The sequence below is a fragment of the Brassica napus genome (assembly GCF_020379485.1).
Source record: "Brassica napus cultivar Da-Ae chromosome A8 unlocalized genomic scaffold, Da-Ae chrA08_Random_8, whole genome shotgun sequence".
Classification (NCBI taxonomy): domain Eukaryota; kingdom Viridiplantae; phylum Streptophyta; class Magnoliopsida; order Brassicales; family Brassicaceae; genus Brassica; species Brassica napus.
The window spans coordinates 1-11,253 of NW_026014095.1; the positions used below are offsets into that span (position 1 = coordinate 1).

An 11,253-nucleotide genomic window follows, 5' to 3' on the forward strand; every position below is an offset into this window, starting at 1 on the left:
GCATAATTATCTGGACTTCATAAGAAGCGATGGAGACTTCAATAAGGTACTTAAGTTCTTAACTCTCTTATATGTGAATATCCATACTTTTAGTGTAGATTATAGTCCGCACCTCTGTAATATTATCGACCTACAGTTAAGTAGTATTTGGTGCATCATATGCTTTATTGGGTTTCCATTGGATCAAAGCATGTGCCTATATTTGGTAACTTTAAGGCTAAGTAGAAGATTTTGACACTCTCAATTGTCAATAGTTTTTATGGTACGTGAGTTATCGCTGTTTTTGAAAGTACCAACGTTATTAATGAAGGGGTCTTCATAACAATCTATCTGTCATTCTCTGTTCTACTTGTGGAGTGTTTGCTCTTTCTATGTTACATATTTTTGGTTTTTAGCAGTGATCATCATGTATGCTTTACATAGATTATTTTCCAACAGGTGGTCAAGCTCTATGAAAGATGTCTCGTAGCGTGCGCAAACTACCCAGAATACTGGATTCGTTATGTATTAAGCATGGGATCAAGTGGAAGTATGGACCTTGCAGACAACGCCCTTACTCGAGCAACTCAAGTCTTTGTCAAGGTATGAAACATGATCTCATCTCATTACTTTTGATTGGCTTTGTAGAAAAATTAATATATTGGCGTTCTTGGTTATTTATTTGCTTTCTTTTCTGTGGCAGAGACAACCAGAAATCCACCTTTTTGCTGCTCGATTAAAAGAGCAGAATGGGGATATAGCTGGTGCTAGAGCTGCATTCCAATTACTGCATTCTGAAATTTCTCCCGGGCTTCTTGAAGCAGTAATTAAACATGCGAACATGGAACAACGACTAGTAAGTTTTCATGAACAAGTAGTAACTGAAGAACTAGCTTAGGTTATTATCACCACTCTAATTTTCCTTTACTCGTCTCCTAATCTTATTCGTAGGGAAATGTGGATGATGCTTTCTCTGTGTATGAGCAAGTGATTGCTGTTGAAAAAGGCAAAGATAACTCCATATTACTGCCGCTGCTGTATGCGCAGTATTCAAGGTTTTCATACTTGGTATGTCTACTAACTTTATAAAACCGAACACCTTTTGTTAAGCTTTTTGAAAGAGTATTAACAGGTTTGGCTTCTTTCTTTTTTTTCGATGATACTTTCAGGTTTTACGTGACGCTGAGAAGGCTAGGAAGATTATAGTTGAAGCACTTGACCACGTGCAGCCGTCAAAGCATTTCATGGAAGCACTGATCTTTTTCGAGACCATTCTGCCACCACCAAGGAAGATTGAATACCTCGACCCACTCATTGAGAATTTGATAAAGCCAAATGTAGACACCCAGAACACTGCAAGTTCCACAGAGAGAGAAGAGCTTTCATTGATATATATAGAGGTAACGGAGACCAATCTGTTCTTCTAAACTTAAGTCTTCTCAGTATCTAAATTATTGTTTTTAATATGAAATGTGTGTATGGATTTGGCAGTTCCTGGGTCTTTTCGGAGATGTTGAGTCCATTAAAAGGCGGAAGATCGACATTGTAAGCTCTTTTTACCTCACAGGAGCAGGTCAGAGTTGAAAAAGCGTAGCGCAGATGAGTTTCTCTCTTCAGATAGGACGAAACTGGCCAAAACGTACAATGAAACTGCGCCTGCTCAGCCAGTGTCCAATGCATATCCAAATGCACCGGCTCAATGGTCCGGTGGTTATGCTGCACAGCCTCAAGCTTGGCCACAACCACAAGCACTCCTGCACAACCACAGCAGTGGAACCCTGCTTATGGCCAGCAACAGGTAATTGAAAACCAACTCGTTTACATCATTGCTTAGCTTTTACTCTTATTAACGTTTTCATTATTCACGTTAGGCTGCGTATGGTGCATATGGTGGCTATCCCGCTGGCTATGCTGCTCCACAAGCACCAACACCCGTGCCACAAGCCGCTGCTTATGGGGCATATCCTCCTCAGGTAACCGATTATGTTTAAAGAGTGATTAAGCTAAAAGTTGGCTAACTTAGAATTGTTTAATTTGATCAACTAATGAAATGATTATTTATTTGTGAAAACTTCAGGCATACCCAGCTGCAGCTACAGCACCATTGGCTGCCCCGGTCCAGCAACCCGCTGCTGCTCCTCCTCAAGCTTACTACAACACTTACTACTGAGTCTGTTGGTGTTGCTTGTCCTTAGCCATTTTCTCTTTAGCTACTCAAGTTTAGTGTATGACTCGTCTTGATGTTTTTACGTGTCTCTATTCTCGATCAGTGACATTAGTTTTACTTTCAAGTTGCTTGGATTTCCGCCGTTTATGATACAGATTGTAAGAGACAAGTTTGAATTGATGGGCCGGTTAGTGCGGTTTAGCAAACAAAGTCAGCATTTGATCTTTTTTTTGCTATATTTCCCCATATTAACATGTCTCCTTCTGGAAGTAATGTCCCGCGAACTAGCCTTTATGGGTAAATTACACCCTTCAAACTGTAAAATGTTGTTATAAACGTCTTGATGAAAATCAAACATTTTCTAGATAAAGGAGAAAAAACGATGTAAAGATAATCTTACAAAAGGAAGAAACGTCGTTACAGACTTAGTTACAAAGCTACAAAAACAAACACAACATTTTTTTTTTTCTTTTTCACATTTTTTTCTGCAGTCTTTTCAAATAACTGATTTAAGAAACATGCTTCGAACTTTTTTTTATAGTAAAGGTCGCAAACTGAGAAGGCCATCATCCGAACTAGAGACCTTCCGCAGTACAAGAAAGATGACATCAAGCTTGTGAAAAGCTTCTCAGATTCTCTAGCCGCACACCGAGAAGACTATAAAGCAGAGCCAGCAACCGAAGAAACAGAAGAAGGTGAATAAGCCCACGATGCAAGATCCGTCTGTGTGTATGTATATAACAGTTGAGAGCCCCTCTGCCTAGCATTCTAATGCATAAGTCTGCACCTGTTGTTCATATTTTTTGAAGGATGAGAATCGAAATAATCATATGTTAATTCAACATATTATTACTTCAACAAGATCAACCTTCTCAATAATTCTACCTCGGCCAGGTTCTCCTCAGGTGAGCTGTTTGGTGCAGTGAGGTTGGACGCAGCAGCTGTGTTGTACCGGAAGATCCTAAGCTTCCCCTCCTGTGAAAGTATTTAATAAGTCTTTTAAGTAGATTGTCTAATTGAGGAAAAAAAGATGCACAATATTGGATCACTAACCTTTGTCCCATAGACAAGACCTCCTCCAGGAGAAGGATGAAAGCAAGCGACATTAACTTCATCCTCTGAGCTTGGAAGTATTCTCACCAGTTCCATGTCTGCAACTCTATAAATCTAAAGCAAGAGAAAAAAGAGAGCAAATTTGTAAATGATTATTTCAAAGTTTATGTAGTATAATATAGGATCTTCATAACTAGTTGAGCATAAATGTTACCTCCAACACTGTGAAAAAGTGTGATGTTGTTTCTCCATCACTCACAATGCTCTTCAAAGAGAACCATGACGCCGTCCATATGCAAGCAATATGTGCTCGGAGTTCGGAGAGAACTGTACGGAAAATTCTAATTGTCAAGTACTTCATCACAATAATACTAATCAGTGAACAACTTTAGCCTATTGATTAGTGGTGAGAATCTCATGGACCTACAGGATCATTTACGTACTTAACGAAAACAGTGGAGTTTTGGGTGAGACTTGGGGCCTATGGTATTTTACATGTTATGTTAGTTGATGCCATAGTTTAACACAGTCAGGAGGCTGATTAATAGAATATTTCACAAGATACTGTGTACTATAAGAAATGGACATTTCTCACTTCCTCACTGTGGATGCATTTTATTTTATGGATCAAATCAACGCCATGCATGCAAAAAAACAAAGAACAGATAAAGAATGCCTTAATTACAGAACCATCTAGGCATAACAATGAAGAGAACAAAGACCAATTACTAAACCATGAAGAAGAAGGGCACAAAAAAAAACTGCAACGGAGACTTATCTCTAAAAAAATATATACCAATCAAACTATTCCTACAGGTGACTAACCTGGATAGAGGTCAAGCAATGTGCAGCCCTAATTGCCCGTGACACAAGTACTGAACCAAATCTGTAAGACATGCATAAAGACACTCCATCGTTAGTTTCCTGTTATATTCCCTTTCAAAAATTGAGAAAATGTAATAACACTTACGTTTCCTTTTCGAGAGAATACACACGAAGTTCATACATCACTTGGTGTGCTGTGACTGGATGCCGAGTAGGGGAAGTTGCAAGCCCTGAATCTTGTTGGACCAGAGTTTGCAAACCAGGGTCTGCCTCAGCATGAGGAATAACACATGCAACACAAGCTGCTAAATATCTCCCACATGGCGAAAAATGGGCTCCCATCTCACTGCAAAGATAAACCACATAATGTAATAAAAATTAAATATTATTTAGCATCATGAGTATATTAAGGAGAAAATGTACCTGCAAAGAACAGCGTGATGTATTGTTAATCGGCACTTGTCGGACCTTAGTATTGCACATGGGTCTTTGATGTCATGTGCCCACACTCTAAGTTTGACAGTACAAGGCAACTCTGCAGCAGCAATCGAAGAAGCCAGTTCAGAGGGGAGTCTGTTTACCACAGGCTGAGCATCAGTTCCAGCTTCCTGTTGCGCGTTACGAGAGGCAAGACCTCCCGCTAAACCAGATCCTGCGAAGCGGGCTCGGTCTCTTGCAGAAACCCCATATAAGTTAACACCACCAGGAATTTCTAGTGACGCCACGCAGCCTCTAGACTGGCTGTGGATGAGTGAGATGCTGAAGAAGAACCTGTATGAGGAGGAGCTGTGCCACTACTACCAGTGGGAAGAACACCAGCCTGGCTTTGAGCCATCAACCACCCTTGTAGAAAAGGTACCTCCCACGAAACTCTGTCTCTTGAGTGAAACAATTGCTGAAACTGTCCAAACTCAAGTAAATCTGATTGACTTGACACTTGCCTTGGAATTCTATTTCCTCCTCCAACAGGTTGTGCTTCATCTATATCCATAGCATCAACGGCAGTGGTCGAAGTTCTAGCTCTAGCTTGGGAGTTTCTGGGACAAGATCACCGGAAACAGCCAAGGGAAGAGGAGGAGGAGTAGACATTGTTCTGCTGCCGCCGTGTTCTACTGAACTCTGATTACTCTGAAACCTTAATTGCGCACTCCTTGGACCAGTAGCAGCAGTAGAATATTGGATTCTTGGATTCTTGGATCATCAGGAGAGTATGAAGGCAAAAGCAAGTACGGTAATGGCACAAGTGGCAGCTCCGCTGCCATACTGGTATGACTGCCACCACTCTGCGTGTTGGTGAAGAAAATAGCAGGAGGTGGATATCGCAAATAGCCTGGAGATGTTGCTCTAGTCATTGCGGAATCTGATGAATCAATGTCAGTCACCTGCCATTTTGTAGTTAAAAGAGTAAGCCCACAAAGTGGCAGAAGAACAATGACACAATCCTCAATATGTTAGCTCTCACCTCTGCAGTCAAGAGAAGAGGAACCCCATGTGGATGAAAGTGTACAGCTCTCAGGGAACGCCTCGTCTTCAAGACAATCGCTGGTGTTGCGTCCTCCCCTGTCTTATTGTAATGCCATATGTGCAACTTCAAAAGAAAAAATAATTAATCAAACTTTAAGAGACCTTTAGAGCAGATTAAAAGGCAATAAAATACCTTATGACCAGATGCAACGGCAAGTATATCACCTTCAGCGTGGAAAGCTATGGAAGCAATAGGTCGATCTGTTTAGGGAAAAGAATAAGAGGACGTTAGCTGATTATATGCAACAAAAAAAAAACAAAAAAGAAAAAAAACAAAATGCTTAGCACTTACAGAAATCATGAGATCTAATACACTCGGAAGTTATTGCATTCCACAAGCGCACCTCATGATCTAAACTTCCACTAGCAACTATTTCTGAGTGGCGTGGGTGGAATCTGACCTGCAGGAACTCAATTACATTAGATACTAAAGCAGTAGTCTACAGAAACTTAAATCATTGCAAAAAAGATAGAAAAGTTGACACCTATCATCCAGACCTACATAACCAATGAGGCAGTGACAAGACAATAGAGCCACCAAAATTCATTTCAATTAGGTAATATAGTTATGGTCAAGTACAGCTCTACCTAGTAACCATGTGTAGTCATAAATTAAATAAGATAGAAGTCTCTAACTCACCACCCAGGGTGTCCTCCGATGGCCGCTCAGAACTTTTAAGCATTTTCCAGTCTCACAATCAATCATCTTAACAGTGTGGTCACCACTACAAGATATAGTAAATCTCATTAGCAAATCTGGAAAAGATTCATAGTAGTACAACAAATAATACTTACTGAGTAGAAGCAAGAGTTCTTCCATCAGAACTAAAGCTGCTGCAATAGTTGACCTTGGAGGAGGCACAAGAGGACAGTAGTCAGCAGATAAATGCTGCAATGACTCTGCCTCAACCCTACATACAAAAAAAGTAATCAACATAAACTAATCTTCACTTTTGCGATAAAGAAAGCTTGAATAGACGATGAAAGCAAGGTACCATGAAATAAGATTATGTCTCTGCTCGCTCACAGTTTCGCTACTGGTTCCGCAGGGTGAATCAGAAGTATCACATCGCCTAACGCCCCATCGTTTCCGTGGCACAGACTTTGTTTTAGGTGAAATCTCTCTCTGAACCAGCAACCTGAAGACGCTCCTAGACCTGAAAACAATCATATACTCAAACCAGATCCAACCAGATCAGAAGCTAAAAGAATAAATTTATCTAGTTCAAGATTCATTTCCAAGCAAAACTACCGTTTAAAATGCTGAGAGACTAATCATGATTCATCTATAGTGCCAAATCTGATACTACATAAGATCTGTCTCCTCTAAAAATAATTGCATAATCTGAATATTCCTATATAAGCCTTGTAAGTAGCTGATCTAAGCTCTGGATCTCTAAGTCGTCCGAAGTATCCATAATTCCGATGCAGAGAAAGGGTTCTACTTCAATTCCATAATAATAAAGAAAGCTCTGACCTTTGGCGAGCCACTGGTTTTGGTGAAGGAACCAGCGGCGGAGGAGGAGGAGGTTGATCGTGTGACCAGATGGATTCTGTCATTTCGAAATTCATGTGAATTATCTATGTGACATTCGAATCCATTAGATGCGAAATCTGAGATCTTTGTGGAAAGCGACGCCCAAATCCCCGATCTAAATTTTCAGAATTTTCCTCGCCGGCGGCTCGTGCCCTGTGGCGATGGGGGTTTGATTTATCGATGAAGCGCGATGAAGAAAAAAAACCTAAAGGGAAAAGACAGGATGCCTCCTTGTCTGAGGAAGGTCTGGTAATAAACGTTTTTTTTTTGCCCAGCTCTTTGATTATCTAGACACATATTTCTGTTTTTTAAATAATACCCCTATATTTTCTAATGTTTGAAATGAATACCTTAGTATTGTTAAGTGGCTAAAACGTACAAAACGATATTCTCTGGATACATACAAAGTTACACGATTGAACAACTGGATTAAACGATAAAAATCTAGCAAATACAAATAATTTTAAAATGGTTACACATCGTGTGAATTTCTTATTTAAGAAATACAATTTGTAAGTAAAACCAAACCTATCAAGTGTTTGTGACAGGAATTATGGTTAATTCCGGTTTGGATATTTCATTTATGCATTTTGGTTTAGCTTTCTGGTTTAGCTTTGGTTTAGTAAACATTATATGTAAATGTTTATCATTTGGGAATAATCAATCAAACATTAAAACAATCTTCTTAAACCCTAACTCTCTCTATCATCATGTTCATCATCATTCACCATTGAATCTCTGTTCTTCGGGATGATCCTTCTTCCTTCGTGGTCGTCTTCTAGGCTTTGATTCTCCGATCTCCGGGTTCTCGGTGAACCTCTGGATTGGGTTTATCTATCATTACTTGTTTTCCTGTCTCAGTGTTACACAAACCTTTATATAGACCATGATCCACGGCACTGACACAAAGTTGTCGTTAACGATTGATTGATCCATAGTCTACGAACGATTGAACATAAGTATATAACATCTAAAAGTTCATAATGGTTAAATTTTGCGGATGTAATAGCAATGAAAGTTATTATAATGTTAGTTGGTAATAAATATATCTTACAGAGGCATTATGAAAAATATTGATATTTCAAAATAAATTAGAAAAATAATTATATATGCTAGAAATGATAAAAAAAGGAGTCTGGGATAAAAACCTTGAGCTCCACCATCTTCTGTTCTTCCTCTAGCTGCGCCGCTTTTTCTCACTCTCTTTGCGTCATTCAGGTTTGTTTCCATCTTCTTTGGAGAAATTAATTGGAAAGATTCCTTCCTCTCTTTCGTTCTGCTGTAGAAACTCCACATAGATCAGTAGGGATCCAATTGGTTTTGATATTTAGGTAACGGAACTTAGATTATGCAATCTATGGTTAACTCTAATTTCTTCTAGGGGGGGACTTGTCTTCGTGTAGTTTGCACGCCCTCTCACAGCCAGTTCGCGTTAGGGGCTTCTGATTAACTACTCATAGGGTTCTTCTGATTGGTTCTCGTTTTAAGCAGGAGCAGTCACAATGTCGCGGAACAAGGGTTTGGCGGAGCAGGATCTTAGTAAATTGGATGTAACTGTGCTTCATCCTCTGTCTCCTGAAGTCATTTCTCGCCAGGCTACTATCAACATAGGTAACTTCTGTTGATGTCAAAGAAGCTAACCATTGTGACAAACTGACAATAGTTGAATCTAAAGGCATATATAATGTTCTGTCTCAGGAACCATTGGACACGTCGCTCATGGAAAGTCCACTGTCGTGAAAGCTATATCTGGTGTGCAGGTAATTTTACTATGCCTTTTTCACTTTGGTAACAGTTCATTAACCATGAGTGATTTGAATCTGTGCTATATTTTGTTACTAGAGCAGTTGATTGATTAGGCAGCATGGAGGACTCACATGTAGCATTTGTATTATTTTCTGTACTTGTGCAGACTGTCCGTTTTAAGAATGAACTGGAGCGTAATATCACTATTAAGCTTGGATATGCAAATGCCAAGATTTACAAATGTGAAGATGAGAAATGTCCCAGACCGATGTGCTACAAGTGAGTTTTTGGCTTGCAATAGTCATCGAATAATAAGGTTGTGTTGTGTTGGAGGGTCTTAACAATGCATCTGTTATTCTAGGGCATATGGAAGTGGAAAGGAAGACAACCCACTTTGTGATGTCCCTGGATTGAGAACTCCAAGATGAAACTACTGAGGCACGTGTCATTCGTTGATTGCCCGGTATGATGAGCTTTATGGTTCTCTTAATTCTTCTTCAAGTGTTTTTTTTTTTTCAAACTATGGTATAACCATTATTATCCTATGCAATGATCTGTTTGTTTTATTGCATCTTACGGATGTTTTTTGGTCTCGAGACTTATTGGGTGGAGGATTTAGAGAGGCGAGGGTTGATGATGATCTTCTTGTTCTATTCTTCAGGGACACGATATTCTCATGGCGACTATGCTCAACGGAGCAGCCATCATGGACGGTGCACTGCTTCTCATCGCTGCAAATGAAAGCTGTCCGCAACCACAAACATCCGAACATCTCGCCGCTGTCGAAATTATGCAGCTCAAGCATATCATAATCCTTCAGAACAAGATTGATCTTATACAAGAGAACGTTGCCATTAACCAGCACGAGGCCATTCAGAAATTTATAATGGTTCGAGTTTCTTATCTCTTGTTGCATCGGCTAAGGAATAGAGTTTGGGGGATTCGGTACTAATATTTTATCACATCATGTTTGCAGAACACTGTCGCAGATGGGGCCCCAATAGTCCCTGTATCAGCCCAACTGAAATACAACATCGATGTTGTATGCGAGTACATTGTCAAGAAGATCCCAATCCCCAAGAGGAATTTCATTTCACCGCCAAATATGATAGTGATTCGGTCTTTTGATGTCAACAAGCCCGGGTTTGAGGTTGATGAGATTAAAGGTGGAGTTGCAGGTGGAAGTATCCTACGGGTATCTCTCTCTCTTAATCCTCAACTACAACTTGCTTGTGTCAGTATATCCCATTGTGTCTCTAACTACTTTTTATATTTTTTTGTAGGGTGTTTTGAAAGTGAACCAGTTAATTGAGATCCGACCTGGAATCGTTGTGAAAGACGAGCGTGGCAACCCGAAATGTACACCAATATACTCCCGCATTATTTCACTATACGCGGAGCAGAACGAGCTTCAGTACGCAGTGCCTGGAGGTCTAATTGGAGTAGGAACAACGATGGACCCAACTCTTACTCGTGCTGATCGTTTGGTTGGTCAAGTCCTTGGTGAAATAGGCTCCCTTCCTGATGTCTTTGTTGAACTCGAGGTATAAACAACAAACTCTAAATGTAATACTTCATAGTCTTAAAGCCTTCTCTTAAAAAAACTCTTGTTAGGTGAACTTCTTTCTTCTACGGAGACTGTTGGGAGTGAGAATAAGGGATCGGAGAAACAAGGGAAAGTGACAAAGCTAACGAAGGGAGAGATTCTGATGCTCAACATTGGTTCCATGTCGACTGGAGCCAAAGTTGTAGGAGTAAAGAACGATCTGGCTAAGCTGCAACTCACTGCTCCTGTTTGCACGAGCAAAGGAGAGAAAGTGGCACTGAGCAGGCGTGTGGAAAAGCATTGGCGTTTGATTGGTTGGGGTCAGATTCAAGCTGGAACCACCATTGAAGTGCCTCCCTCACCTTTCTGAGCTTGAAATTTTTTATTTAACCCTCAAAAAGATAATAAAACTCTTTCTTGTTCATGTGGGGATTTTTTGAAAGAGTACCTATTAGTTTACTCTGTTTCTGTGTGTGTTTTTTTTTTCTTAGTAGGGATTATTGGTTGTTGTATTTTTATGGATTTGAAAATCTGAACTAAATCTAGTGTTATTGGTTCTATGATTTTCAAATATGTATTAAAATCATGTGTTATTGGTTTAATGATTCATAAATTCTATATCAAATCAAGTGTTATTTAATCGCACGGATTTACTAATATATTTGATTCTTATAATGAATTTGAATGGATTTGCTTGGATTTGCTAGGATTTTTCTGTTAAAAATACAAAGACTCAAATCCGAGGGAAAACCTCTGGATTTGTATATTTTACTTGGATTTATAAATACTATATGGATTTTTAAATCAATAAACAATATATAAACCAATAACACCCACTTATTAATTTTTGTTATCATGTTTTTACTGGGTGCAATT

General features: G+C 39.5%; 3 pseudogenes; 2 read left to right on the forward strand and 1 right to left on the reverse strand.

Moving 5' to 3' along the window:
- Positions 1-7: 7 nt before the first annotated feature.
- Positions 8-2,274, forward strand: LOC125594519 (annotated as a pseudogene).
- A 216-nt stretch (positions 2,275-2,490) lies between these two features.
- LOC125594518 lies at positions 2,491-7,312 on the reverse strand (annotated as a pseudogene).
- Positions 7,313-8,285: 973 nt separating this feature from the next.
- LOC125594522 lies at positions 8,286-10,802 on the forward strand (annotated as a pseudogene).
- Positions 10,803-11,253: the final 451 nt, after the last annotated feature.